Source organism: Chroicocephalus ridibundus, chromosome 9, assembly GCF_963924245.1.
Source record: "Chroicocephalus ridibundus chromosome 9, bChrRid1.1, whole genome shotgun sequence".
NCBI classification, from domain to species: domain Eukaryota; kingdom Metazoa; phylum Chordata; class Aves; order Charadriiformes; family Laridae; genus Chroicocephalus; species Chroicocephalus ridibundus.
Window position 1 is genome coordinate 30,104,485 of NC_086292.1, and position 14,737 is coordinate 30,119,221.

Sequence of the window (14,737 nt, forward strand, 5' to 3'; positions counted from 1 at the left end):
AGAGCTGTCTACAGCATGTAATTAAAGGTTTCAGATACATTATGTTCCTCTCCTGCCAAATGCCATTCATGCAGTATGCTTTATATACCCAGTGAAACTAGTAGAAAACCAGTTTGTTTCAGAGTGAAGTGCTTTGTTAAACCATTGAAACAAAACCAGTATACAGCCCCCAAGATAAAACGTCCTTCTATGGAGGGAAGTACCACCACCTGGTTTTCCTCCAATATCAAACTGTCAATTTTATAATTTATAGTTTGAACACTGGCCTTCCCTTTTTCTATCTTCATTCTATGATAAAACCCTCTGCATTGCTTTATGCTAGCATCATTATCTAGGTCAGTATTTCATTACATTAGACATTACCTGGAGAGAAAGCTCCTGTCCCACATAGTCAACAACAAAAAGTGAATGTTTTAAAGTGATTTTTAAAGCCTGTAAAATACACAGGCACTAGGGCATGAAGTCCTCCCTCTCTTGACAAAATGAGCTGTGCAAGCCTGTATTTCCCAGTCAATTTGTCCCATGCACCTTAATCCTTGTTTGAAAGCATGAAGCAGAAGAAAGCTCACTTCACATGTTCACTCAGTCTATGAAATCTCTCCACCAAGGCAGTCTGTGAAAGTGCTAGTTAATGGTGTTTTTAGATGAGGATGCAGATCATTTCTCACTAGATGATACACTTACTTCACTTAACCCAGCAAATATCAATCAGGTACTAGCTGATGCCAGTCACCTAGTCACTCTGAGAACTAGCCGCATTTCCAAATGTGTCAACCAACCAATTAGCCTTTGTTTGCTAGTTCACTGTATCCAGTGCTTTCATAGCACTGGATACATAGCCTTGGCAGGCTACCAGCTACTTTGACTGCAGTCCCTTCCCTTCCCCCCTCAAAAGGGAAATCATCTTAGACCTAAAGAAGGTCTTCAAAAGCAACAAGGCTATCTAATCTTCAGACTGAAACAGCACATTCAGATTGGATGCGACAACATCCACCCACTAAAGGAAAAAGAACCAAGTTTCTTTCTATAGCTCCCAAATTTCAGAAGAGTACAAGGGAGTTGCTGACAAGAATTTTTAATCTAAAGAGAATTTAATTTAAGAAAAAACAAACACACACTAAAAACCACCCTTACAACTGGACAGTATGTAGCTCAGTATTCAAAGGGTTGTTAAGAGTCCCTGAGGTCCTATTCCTCCAGCTGTTGAGGGAATCCTTTGCCTGGCACTCCAGGCCTTCCCAGTATTTCAAAGAATACCTTCATTTACACATCAAAACTCCTCTACTTTCTGGCAGGATATGAAGCCTGGGTACCAGCCTAAAAGCAGCACTTCAGGACAACTGTTACAGTCTCTCATTAGCTAGAACCATGTTATTTTACCTGCACAACAATTATTTCTTTTTCTACAGCAGAATAATAGATGCAAGAAGATGGTCAGTATCTTTAAACTAAAGATCTTTAGTATCTTCAACTAAATCTAAACTTTTTCTAATGTTAGTCTCAAGAGTCACTATGGTGACCTGATCCTGACTTCTAAGGCCATAGAGGAACTACCTTACCACCAATTTCTGTCTCATAAGCAGAAGAGCACTAAAGGAATTCTTCTTCATTTTCACATTAGAAAACAGTAGTGGGGAGGCAAGTTTGGTGAAGTTATCCATCAATCTGAGCATGTCACAGTTACATCCATCACAGATTTATCCTTCAACAAACCCCTGAATATTTAAATAATATATTTCGGAAGACTTCGATACAAGTCATACAACATCATGCATTTAAAAAAAAACAAGCACGACACACTAACTAGTCTCTGAAATTCTCTGATTTGTGGGCTAAAAGCAAACCTTTGGGCGTTTCTGTACCTTTTTTTTTCACCTTTGAATTGGAAAAAAATTCCACAGAGCACAAGTCTTTCAACAAAGCATTGCAAGATGCAGCTCAGCAGTGATTTAACCATTCAGTTTCAGACAGCAGAGCTGGCTGTCTTCAGTGATACTACTACTACGGATATTCAGCTATAGATCACCAATAGATAGGTCACAGCTGTGATGAGACTGTAATAGAAGCCATTAAATATTTCCTTCTCCCAATAACTACTCAGTATTCCCACTGTCACCATAGTTTCACAGCTGTGTACTGAGGGTTGGATTTCCATTTTAAAATACATAGAAGATACACTAATGCACAGAATATCTGTTCAAACACTTATTTAGAGTAAGTCTCAAACTCAAGTTTTCTTGGAAAACTTAATTAGCTTCATTTTCATTGCCTGTTTCAGTACAGAACAAAAGATTTCTAGAAAGCTATCTACAGTCTTTTAAACTGATTCTTGCAGGATAACAGGCAAAAAATCCCAACACTGTGTTAAAAACTTGACTGCACTTCTGTTCAAAACAAATAAAAAGCCTGAAAGAATGCAGTGAACAAACTCTAGCCACTCTCCTCCCCAACACCAAAACTATTCTTACCAGTCCACATGCACTTTTGTTTCACAGTGGGGTCACTGCGACACTGTCCTATGTAACCAATATGCATGTAACAATCAAAAGCGAGGATCCCTGATCTAAACAGACACCTAAGCAAAGATGACTGTTTCAGGTAAATTATGCTTCTGACTCTCCCACTTACTTTCTGGTTTTATAACCACCTCCTCCAGTTTAAAAGAATCCAGGCTTTTTTACGTGGTTACATGAAAAACAAACTACTGACTGATGAAGCAGACAACGTACAAGAGTTAGCTGTCATAAGATAAAATAAATGTAATTTAAAAGTTACTTTTGGAGGTACTTTTAAGTTCAGGTAAGATCTCAGAATATTATAGTATAAATATAGCCTAATTGTTTTTTTATCAGTACTACTTTAGATAATTAGAAGAAAGTTTGGTTATTACAATTTCAATGTTAGTAATGTGAAATCTGATGACAACAAAAACATACACATGCTTATGCTGCTAAAGGCAATAGTCTTCTCTTTGCCAGTGTTGACCCTTGACACACAGATAAACAGAAGTATCTGGATATACCCAAAACACACAAGACCTAAATTAATGAAGATTCTTAAAAGTGTCACACTTAATCACTTAAAAAAAGAAACTACTACTAAACAATGAATTTAATATCTGCTATGCTTTTAAAAAGTATATGTTACAAGCTTGTACTAGAATGCAAAAATGTCAACACATTTTTTAATGACATATATATGGTATTACCTATATAACTAAGGTTTTCCTAAGCATCTATCATCATTCACAATGTTCTCATTAAAATGTATTTAGACTGCAAATCCTCTGGGATCAGGTCTTGTCTTTTATCCGTACTTGAACAGTCTACAGCACAATCACGGCCCCAGTCTTTTTTGCTTTAAATACTAGCATAGCACAAGTATTTTTTTAATGTAGAAGACTGAAAATATTCAGAAAGCACCCTTTGTGTTTGCTCTCTGTGCTTAATTCCCATTTACAGTTCAGAATAAACACTTCAGCTGTCATTCTAATAACAGTTTTACCTACATAAGAAATTCAAGATGGGGCCAAATTTGCCTGCATAATGATTTCACAGTAAGTGGCAACCAGATGGACAGCACACTGCCATATGCTCCCCTTTTGCTGAAAGGTGGAAAAGTGAGCAAATATGAATCAGAAAAAAAGGAAGGAGAGTGGGGAGACAAATATCTCTGAAGTATGCCCGTTAATTCATGCACACACCCCTTCCTACCAGAAGCATAGACAAGTTTCTCTGTTCCTTGTACACCTTAGGATCTGAATTGCAGGGAAGCAATGGCAGTGATTAGGGGGCAGCTAGGGAACAGCTGTCGTCTCCAGCATAATCCTCGCTAGGCAGGTACATATCTGTGTACATCCATCAGTGCCGCATTCCTAAGAAGAGCCGTTATACAAGCATGGGGAAAAGAACCAGCATCACCATGGCCCTGACAAAATGAAGGGAAGGGAACAAAGACATGGCTCCATAGGGTCAGCCTCTCTGGAAGCTAACACTTTTTCCAACACAGTGCCAAGAGGCTCAGAAGCTGTGCCCATTCTGCAGCCTCCTCTGAAATTCTTTTTGCCCAGAGATAACATGTGTCAAAAACTTTTAAGTAAATCTTGAGGCTACCTAAGTCTTACATTGCTCTTTCAGTTGAAGCAGACAATCTGGCCATATTATCATGTCTCCAAGGGATACCTGCCCTTTTGAGCTAGTCCTAAAAATAACACCTTTCAAAGTTAAACATATCTATTTAATTACACTACTGTTCCCTGCTCAGAAAGTCCTTCTTAAGAAGAAACAGGAAAAAAAAAAAAAGAGCACTCAGGTTTCAGGAGGTGGCAGCTTGTAACAGAAGAAGAAAAACATATGCAAGAAAAATCTTTGAGGTTAGTTTTTTTGAGACACTTGTGCAAGTTAACGTGTGAACCTTGACCCATATCTTACTTTCCTGTTAAAAAGTTGTTTTCAAAGCTGTCTAATTTTATCATTCCAGATAAGAATGTAATTATTTACTAGATGTGGGTTGTAAAATCCAGGCAGCTATTATATACAGAGAAAAATTATGGACTGCTTGTTAGCCAAGACACACCACATGCCTCATGTTTACATCCTAGATCTTTGTTAATTTTAATTATTATGGACAGGAGCTCTTTAGTTCACTTTAAGAAGAGCTTTCTTCAAATTTGTACCATTGCCTAAATCAACTGGTAGTCCAAATGGTGTACTTTTCTATAAGAAATTATTTGATAGCCTTGAACAAAAGTATGTAAGGCAAAATACTAAAATAATTCAACCGCAAAAGGCTCACCAACTTCAATAAAATTTGTATTTTGCTATTTTTATATATGAATTTTCATTTTCTATTAGTGGAAAAAGCTGGTAGGCACACTTAAATATCAGACACATAACACTTTCCACTACAAAGGCTTTTGCAACTTTTTTGAGAAGCTGACACTTGCCTCATTTGCAGGCAGCCTTTGAAGTTCCCTGGAACAGCAGAGATGCTCTTTGTCTCATGGCAATCCATTCAAGTTAAACTGAACTGTTTTCCTATGCCTGCTTGCTTTTTTTTTAAATCAAGTATTTGGTGACCTCTCAAAAAGAAAATAATGAAACAGACATGAACTCCATGTGCACAATGGCTGGGCAGCTCGCACCTCTGACAGGATGGTGGCAGACAGTGTGCTATGGAGCACTGACAGGTTGCTGAAGCAAACAAGCAGAGCGGCAGGACAGACAGCAGAAAGGAGGATGGAACAGGTCAGACTTGACCCATAATTTCCGCAGACAAATCACAAACCCCAAAGGTCCTACCTCCTTCACAAAATAACAGCCCTTACCAAGTAAGGCAATTACCTGAATTAGAAATCACTACTGAAGACTCAAATCCCACTTTGTTAAGGTCAACAAGGGAAGTTTATATCTCAATATAATATTGTTTTGTTTTTTAAAAAAAGATAAAAATCACAATACTAGGAGGTTGCACATTAGAAACTAATTTGCAAGCTTATTTGGGTTGAAAGTTAAGCTCTTGAAAATTAGGAAGCATCATATTTAAAACAGCATATGACTTAAGCTCCATTTGCATTAATCCTCTTTTTAACTCTTAAGATCACATACTATTTTTCCTGCAAATCATTGGCTCATTCAGTGAACAGTGTGGCTCACAACATAGAACTACATCTGCACAACCCTAAAGCAGACATTTTCCAACTTACAGGTCTGACTTTGCACCCAAAGTATTTGAACATACATTTTTAAATGTCGTTTCATTTGTGTATAATGATACAGGTGCACATGGTGCTTTACATGATGCAAGGAAAGATATAGCAATTACCATGAAAAAATCTTAGTTGAAATATACCAAAGCAACACTGAACCCTAGACAAGATAAAATCAAAGTGAGACAGAGGGAGAATCTCTTTATGCTGAAAATATGATTTTGAATAAAGCAAGAAATATGCTGATATTGTATAATGCTTAGTTAATGACAGCAGTATCATTAGAAAACCTCCATTGCTACATGAGTTTACAAGAAGGCCTGTCTTTCATTATACTCACACAAAACCAGTGATTTCAACAGGATTACATGGATGTAAGAGAGCTCATTGTGACCTTATAACTAAATTAAGAATTAAACCTTAATAGATCTCTCTTGTCAAGCCAAATCCTAAACCCAGCAAGTAAGTGGACTGAAATATGACAGAGCAACTGAAGTAAACCTTCCGCCGTCTTTCACCCAGCCTCTGCTCCCCACGCACCATCTAAAAATTTGATGGAAAAAAAGCTTTCCATTCTCCTTAGGCAGGAGCCTCTAGAGCCAAAGAACACACAACAGCCAAACTCTACCCCACAGACAACAAACCAACACTGATTATTTTTCTCTTGAAGATGGAATTTCACCAAGCATGTTTATGTCCACCTACACTACAAAAATACTCCCAGAAGTATCAACAGAGTTTGGAATTCTTTTCAAGTAAAAAAAAAAAACAAACCATAAGCTCCCCATTCTCCAACACCGCAGATTCCAGACTTGCCCCTCATATCATTAAACCTAACAAGTGCGTGGCAAACAAGTTCCAACAGCACACAGTATCAGGCTAGAACCAGCGAGGAGAGGAAACGGAGGAATCAAATCACAGTCTTCCTCTCACATACCAACTAGAAACAAAGACTCTGCAAACAGTACTTAGCTGACACTTTTGGTGATAACACACAAGGCAGAAAGGAGCCCAGCTCACTCCCCTATGTCAATATTGGTTCTGCAGTGTTCATAAGGATAAAGTACTTTGCCTGTTAAGTAATCCCACTGTCCAAGCAGCAAATGAGTTGAGCACCACTATACCAACATCACACCCCATTTGTTGCTCTTAACAGAGTATGCAGACAGTTTTATACTACATAACACAGATCAGTTAATTGCTGTTCTATTGCCAGGTAATGCAACTAATTTAAATTAATACCGATTATATATTATAGGTAAATTTTAGTCATATCAGGATCTCATAGGGCAATGCAGCTTCTCCTCCATGTGATAACATGGATGTTATCACATGTAATGACACTGAAACCACAGTCTTGATCATGCTTGAGGTTTTGCTAGTTCTGTCCCTCTGTGCTAAAAGTAATCTGTGGTGCAATATTACTGCAGAGTCTGAAGCTGCAGTCTATAGACCATCAGAGACCAAACAGCAAGCTGCCAGGTAGCCAGGTTTCACGGAGTCACCACTGAACCTAAGCTGGAGTAATAACACAACAGTACCCCAGGCCAGGAGAGGAGAAATATAATTAGCTGTATGCATCTTTTACAGGGCACCTTCAGAACTGTAATCATGCATACACCTAACTAACTTTTGGGAACAGACCCAGTGATAGGGAAAACAGCTACACTGTGCATTATGTTCTGCATTTATGCTGCCAGTCACAGCCTGAAAACACTTCAGCTGAGGAGCAGGCTTGCACTAGTACTTGCACTGCAAGCATACATAGCTCACATCTTAATTTACTTACTGACCTTTTCATAAACTGGTTGGAGTTAAGATCTTCATCTCACCTCCTACTCCAGTTATGAAGCTAGGATAGCTGATGCATACCCTTACTACATGTTCTTTTTGCCCACTGCTGTCTTTAGCATGGTTTAGCAGTTACTGCCTGCTAACCACATCTAACTTTTTGTACAACTTACATCTCTTTCAACCCTTCAGGCAAAAACCCCACCTTGCACTAAACAGAGGAAAGTCAATGTTGCAATCCAATGGGTAGCATCAGGACAGAGCTGCAAGAACTCCACTGTTCAGAAACAGAGAGGAATGAGTATGTGCATGCGTTGCTTCAGGAATGTGGGCTCTTTACTCATAATCACTTCCCTGACTGGAAGCATACTCTTCACAGTGTTTAGGAACCATAACACATTTTAAGCAGTACACCCTTGCTTCTTATTCCATGTCCTCTGTAAATGAGAAGTATTTCTTCCCTTCTCTGCACAGAGTATACTACCTGACAATACAAGATATTGTCCACAAGATCAATTAACAGCTTCTCCCATACAAGATAATTGTTCCATAAAGTTAATCACAGTATCTTGTTGCAAAGCACTTATGTCCCATTATTGTAGGGTCTAATTTATAACACTCCCCTAATATGACTGTGCTATTAACAACCCTTTTACAAGTGTCCTGCAGGAGCTTGCAGCACCTTCACAGGAACTACCAGGAAACCGTTGACTATCAATATCGTCTCACTTGATCCATGTTCGGGTAGTAATGTTTACAGCACATTAAGAATATGCAGGCTGATTACCTTTCTTTGTACAAATTCCAGTACTAAGTCTCACAGAAAACCTAGGAAACCTGACAGTCGCATCACAAAACAGCAGTTTCTGACTCTGTGTGCCTATAGCATGACAGGTGCCCCGCGTTCAGACAAATAAGGCTTCTCTGCTGATTGCTATCATAGCTGTAAATATCCCTACATCATTGCTCGTTTTACTCCTTTTACATAGACAATCTTTTGCAGCTGTTACAAGGATCTCAGGTGCACGCACTATTTAATATAGAGCTTGTAGGTTGGTTTGCTCTCAAACCCGCATGAAAGAACCAAGAAGTTCTGCTGGAGACATTCAGCAGATCCTTTTCCTAACTTCATCATACTAACAAACTTAGAAACCACACATGTTTATGTACTATTTTCCCCTTAAGCAAAGTTGCTGTGACATACTATCCTGTTACAGCACATCAGTCCGCACAATTCACAGATTTCACCTCTATAGACGTAACAAAAAAGGCCGCCTATTAAGTTTATTACATTTTTACAAAAGGCAAACTGAAAATCCCCTGGTTAAAAGCAGTCTAGGTGGATTTCAACTTTAAAAAATAAACTACTGTTCCTTTTCTTGTTGTGGCAAGCAGTGATGCTAGTCTAGGACAGAAGGTTTCCAAGAAGAGCTGCAGCATCTTACAGATTTATAGCACTCTCTCTCAATGAGGAAATTGCTCAAGTAGCCGTATCACAGAGGTATCACAGGTTAGGTGGGTTTTCACGCAAAGAGAAAATAAAAGCGACTTTCACGCTAAGGCGTTATTGGGGTGATTCGTACTCGGGAACCCTGCGCTAGAAGCTGGCACCCCGCGCCCGTCTTGAGGCGCGGGATCCGCAGGGGTCTGGCTGAGGCGGGGAGAAGCGGTGTCTGCGGCCGGGGGGGGTCGGAACCCCCCCGGCCCACGTCCCCCTGCCCCCAAGCCCCCTCTTCTCAGGGAACAACGCCGCACCACGAGCGGACACGGCCCGAAGACCACCCCGCCCCGCTCCGCCCGCCGCCTGACTGACCCCGCGGGAGGGTGCTCCGGCCCCGCCGCAGGCCGGCCCGCGGCTGGGCGCCCCAAGACCCCCCCAGTCCTGCCGCTGGCAAGTTGACGTGAGGCGGCGCGCGCCGCCAAACTTTCTCCGCCGCTGAGGGGGCTCCCCGCGCACCCCTCCGCCAGCGCGGCCCCGCCAGCGCAGCGCCGGGACCCCGCCGGGCCGCCCTGCCCGCCCCCGGGGGCGGCCCCACCGCGGCGGCGGGGCGCACGGCGGTAGCGGGAGGCTGAGGGGACGGCGTGGGGTGCGTCCCCAGCGCCGCGCCGGGAGCACGGCACGTACCTGCTGCCCGCTCCGCCAACGGTCCGGCGCGCGCCGCGCCTCGCGCGGAACCGGCGGAGAGGAGAAGGGGGGGAGAAGTGCCCGTGCGCGAGCCCGCCCGCGCGCGCCCTGCCTTCCTCGCGGGTCGCCTAGGAAACAACGGGCCGTCGCTCAGGTCGGTTGGGGGGGGCGGTTTAAAGGGGGCGCGCGCGCGTGCTCGCCCCGCATCACGTGGGCGCCGCCGAGCCAATAGGGGCGGCGAACGGCGGGCGCCGTAGTACTACGGGCTGGGGAAGGTGAGGAGCGAGAGGGCGGGGCCGCGCCGGGGGCGGGTCCCCGGCAGAGGCCCCGCCCCCGCCGCCGGGTCCTCTGACGGCAGGAGCAGCCGTGTCGCGATCGCCGACCCCTCGGGACAGGGCGGGCAGGTGGGAGCCCCGCTGTGAGGGGCTGCGGGGTGAGCGGAGGGGTGGGGGGGTGGGCCGCTGTGAGGGGCCGCTGCAGCCCGGGGGCGGCGGGGGCTGGTTTCTGTGGGGGCGGCCGCCCTGTGAGGCGTGCCGGGGCTTTGACAACGTTATTCATAAAAGTTTCCGCCTGTTCTTTTTGTGTTTTGCTGTGTTTTTATAGACCACAGGATTACATAAGTGCGTACGGAGAGAGCAGCTGCAAGATTACACGATGCAGATTAGAGATTACGTTGATTCAGCAGATTGTCCTGTGCATGTCTGAGAAAGATTACACCAGCAGAGTTAAGAATACCCATTTGCTGTGGTAAGCTGTGGTTTAAGTAGAACAAATTGACTCAATGCAAAATTAAATGCACAAAAAAAGGGAGTAAAAATCCCCCAAGGTTAAGAACGTGCTCTAAATGGACAAAATAAAACCAAAAAAAAGATTGAAATTCAAGTTTTAACAGTTCTCTCCCGTATGCTGGGCTGCTGTGGAATTGGCAGCAATCAGTTATTACTGATCAATTGGTGTTGGCAGCAATCAGTTCTTGCTGCCTGGATGATGTTCAGTTTAAAAAATCAAAATCAGTATTATGAAGACTAGTTACATTAGGTTCCCAATGACCACCATGTAAAAGTAAATATCTAAACTCTTATGGTACATATTTTTTAATATCTCAAAATTACTTACACAATACTGGTCTATTTTATTAAATGTCCATGTGCTAAACTGTCTTCTTGTATGCCAGTATATAATATGGATTTTTTGAGTTCTGATTTTGGGATCTGAGATTACTGACATTTGAGAGCTGACATTCTGATGGACACTATATTCACCACTGAGATATGGAAAAAAATTGATTATGCAGTGAGAACCTTTAAGTTGTATTACACTTCAGTTGATTTCTTAAGAGACTTTAGGGATGAAACCTGGGAGTGAAAGTGCCAGAGAAGAAATCAGTAAACACACAGAATGAAAGAATAGCATTGTGGGGTGTTTTTTTCCAAGCTTGATAATGTTTTTTTAATGCAAGCATCTTCTGAAATTTAACAACTCCCCCCACATAAGGACTCACAAGCTCGAGACTGGAATCTCTATCTCAAAGTTATGAACAGGTAGTACGATTACAGTAGTTACATTTGACAGAAGCCTCAATTGAAATGTAGCTTTGCCAACTTCTGTATGAATATCTCGTACAGTAAAACTGGGGTTTCAGATGGGAATTTGCAGTTGGTTGCAAACTACTTAAGAAATTTTAGGAATGGAAAGTTTTCCCTTAAATTTACTGTAATGTCTCAAATTGTGATTTCAATGTCTTGACAACAGTTTTACCAGCTGTTTTAGTATATAACTAATCCTAGACGTACTTCAGTGGATAAAATCAAAATGTAAACTTAAAGTTTTGCTGTAGGCATTCCTAAGACGAGAGGACTCAGTCTTTGGTGCCATTTCAGAAAACTGTAATGGAAAGAATTTTGAACAACTGTAGTCAAAAAACTCACCCGTTAATCACAAGCATGTTGAGACTTGTGAGCTATTTGGCATCTGCCTTTGCTTCTATCTTTTGTTAGAGTTCCTTGACGATGTGGCTGTCCCATCTTAAAAGAAACTTTCAGTGAGTAAATTTGGGTAACGCATTGTCCTTATACAAATTTGTTGTAGTATCTCATCTTGAATTTCCATTTGTTTCAGGCGGTTTGATGGATTTTTTTCTGACGCCTGATGATTTTCTGTGCTAAAATCAGTTATGAGCTTCATATGGTAAGGGTATTAGAAGTTATCACGTAGATAAGAAAATAAACAGATTCCTTTTAACAAGACTTCAGTACTGTTCCTGGCTCTTGGAGAAAATAAGAGGCATAGACTACTAACTGCTTGATAGATATCAAGGACACATCTCAGAAGGAAATTTATGTTTAATTATAAAGTTGCACTGCAGAGAGTGCAACTTTGAAAATCTTTTTCCCCTTCATTGTTTTCAGGACACAAATATTTGAACTCAGTATTGGGACAGAATGAGATTTTACCTCTTTTGGATTTTAAAAAAGAATACATAATGCAGTAAAATCCCATTTGTGAAGACAGCTGTAAAGTGCAACTTAATCTAAATGAACAAACAGTATATATTTGAAATAGCCATGTGACTGGAATGATCTTTAATTTCAGGGAGAGTTTGTATAGAGATTAATTTTAAGAATGTTTGGATAGCAAAGAACCATAAAACAAACCCCAAATCATTATTCAGTGCTTTCTTTTTATCTGCCTGTGCTCATTAAGACTTCCGGTTATCATCTTTTGGGGATACTGCATCTCACACATGCTTAGAATAGTTAGCCATTAAAAGTACACAAAAATAAGTGGCAATAAGGATTCTGTTTTAAATATATGAGGATTAAAGCACACAGGTTCATTTAAAGACAAGTCTAATGAGTTCAAAAGACTTGTTCCAGCCAGCTTCCAGTATGGCCAGATTTTTGGTAAAGAGCTGAACCCATTGCAGTTTTGTGTCCGAGTCCTCAATTTGCCCATAAATCCAATAGCAGTTCCCAAAAAAAGAAAAAACTATATAACTATATTCTTTCCCCTACTGTTTTAGTGCCCAAGAAGCATGAGGCTGTATGAATTTTCTTGTGTGGCTGACTTTTATCTGTGGTTTCTCTGCTACAGAATAGTAACCCAGTGTTTCCATCATATTTGCAGCATTCAGTGCGACGCGTACACAATCAGTTCATGATTCATTCAGCAAAGTGCTTGAACATGCTTTAAACTTAGTGATTTAGGATATGGTTAACTCTAAACATGTGCTTTAAATCCCTTCCTAAACTGAAGCCCTTGTTAACAGATTCAGACTATGAAAATAAAGATACACAGGACTTTCAAGTAAGTGAAAGGGCTGAAATAGTATCAGTATATATCAGTATACACAGGTGACCTAACTTTAATGTATAAAGTCTAGTCTTTCACACAATGTATTATTACTGATATGAGTTTAGATGACAAAGATGTGGGGAAAAGGGTAGAACTGATCTGAAGTTTTTTTAACAAGCTGGCACAGAGCAAAACAGGCTGTGTTTTAAATTTCAGATTAAAATACTTTAACTTGATACACAAAGTAGTCTTTCACAAACTCCCAAGGTGCATGCAAGATAAACATTTGAGCATTCATAGAATTGCATTCTTAGTTTCTGTGAGCAGAGGCTACAGCTGTGTCTTAAAAGAAGACATTGAGTTTGGAAAGTGTTAGGTAGATGCACAAATGATTTTTTGTGTTTCAAGTACCAGTTCAGTGCACGGATAGATGTAACCAAGTTAGAATCGAGTTTAGCAACAATTTCTGCTATAGCGTTTCATTTCTTTTACGATATATCAGCTTGCTTTTCTAACGAGATAGAGAGTCCAGTTTACTTTTTTTAGGACGCACATACTTGAACTTCTGTTCAGAATGCAACAAACACCCCAGATAAAAACATTTACATAAAAATACACTACTAACTAATGATTTAATTTTCAGTCTTAAAAAAAAAGCCACAACTGTGAATGCTGTCAGCAACATCTCTTTTGAAAGTGATCTTTAGACCCAACTTGTGATACTTATTATCGGAACTTAAAGAATAGAATTATCCATAGACACATACATCCTCTTGGATTGTTTAGGAAGTATTTTCACCCCCTTCCTTTGCCACACCCTGTTTCCTTGAATATGCAGGCAACAAAATTTGAAAATTAAACAATTAGTAGTCCCATTGCGTTCTTCAAACTCTCTTGTTCTCTGCAGTCATCTTATAAACAGTTTGTAGTATGTGTAACAATTAGTCCTAGTCCAAACAGCTGATGAGGTGCATAGCGCATCCATTTAGCACACTGATGCAGTGGAAAACTGTCAGCTTCCTCCAAGGAATTTTCTGCTGGATCACTGGATTTAAGCATCTCCTGAAAAGGTTCAACTTATACCAGTACCATCACCAGAGAGATAGTGAGATGGATACCAACAATAAGAGGAAGAAGAAGAGAGATCACCTTTTTGCAATAGCAAAATCAAGTTATTTTGTCTGTTTGAGGACCCATATCCTAATTAAATCTGAAAAAGCTACTCTGAAATTTATGTTATATATCCTATTTATATTTTCTGTTAGGAGAGCTATTGGATATTGTACAATTTTGCAGGACATTCTGAGAACAGGGGAAGTAAATTTAAAAGGACTGCTTCCTCCAATAAAATACAAATTTAAATCAGATTTTTGACTGCTGCATATTGTATTTTTATGATGCAATTTATATATACTACATTACGGGAATGTTTTGAATTTGGCTATAAATTGTAGTACTGGTAGTCCTAGAAAAATATGCAAGCAATTCTGTGAGCATAACGGGGTGTTACCCTATTCTGTACTTGGCCTCTGTATGCATGTTTGTCTTTGTTGTAACCTCACCCACATTGCACTATACATAAATTTGAAGCCTTTGTAACAGCACATACAGAATCTAGATCTTGACTGCTAAAAATAACCATATCTCCAGGATGATTTATTTCTTTTAAAACCAGGATTCTAGTTCTGAAGTGAATCATGTTGGTTTGTTTCTTTGTGCCACATGCTATGTTAATTGTACTTGGTTGTGTACACAAAGCAAAGTTGCATATCTGTGAGACAGCCCAAGAGGACAGCCTTTGGGTGGGGACCCTGCTGTTA

The 14,737-nt window shown here is 40.6% G+C and overlaps 1 protein-coding gene across 5 annotated transcripts in view; it reads left to right on the forward strand.

The window, feature by feature from the left end:
* NRG4 (neuregulin 4) overlaps window positions 1-14,737 on the forward strand; it is a 52,884-nt gene that overhangs the window by 15,865 nt on the left and 22,282 nt on the right. For 2 of the 5 annotated variants that reach the window (XM_063347376.1, XM_063347372.1), the window contains exon 2: window positions 10,227-10,370. The gene's annotated coding sequence lies outside the window, so the exon portion shown is untranslated. Of the gene's footprint in view, window positions 1-9,651; window positions 9,778-9,911; window positions 10,057-10,226; window positions 10,371-14,737 lie in introns of those variants that run through there. The other 3 variants (XM_063347375.1, XM_063347373.1, XM_063347374.1) reach the window with 3 other exon arrangements.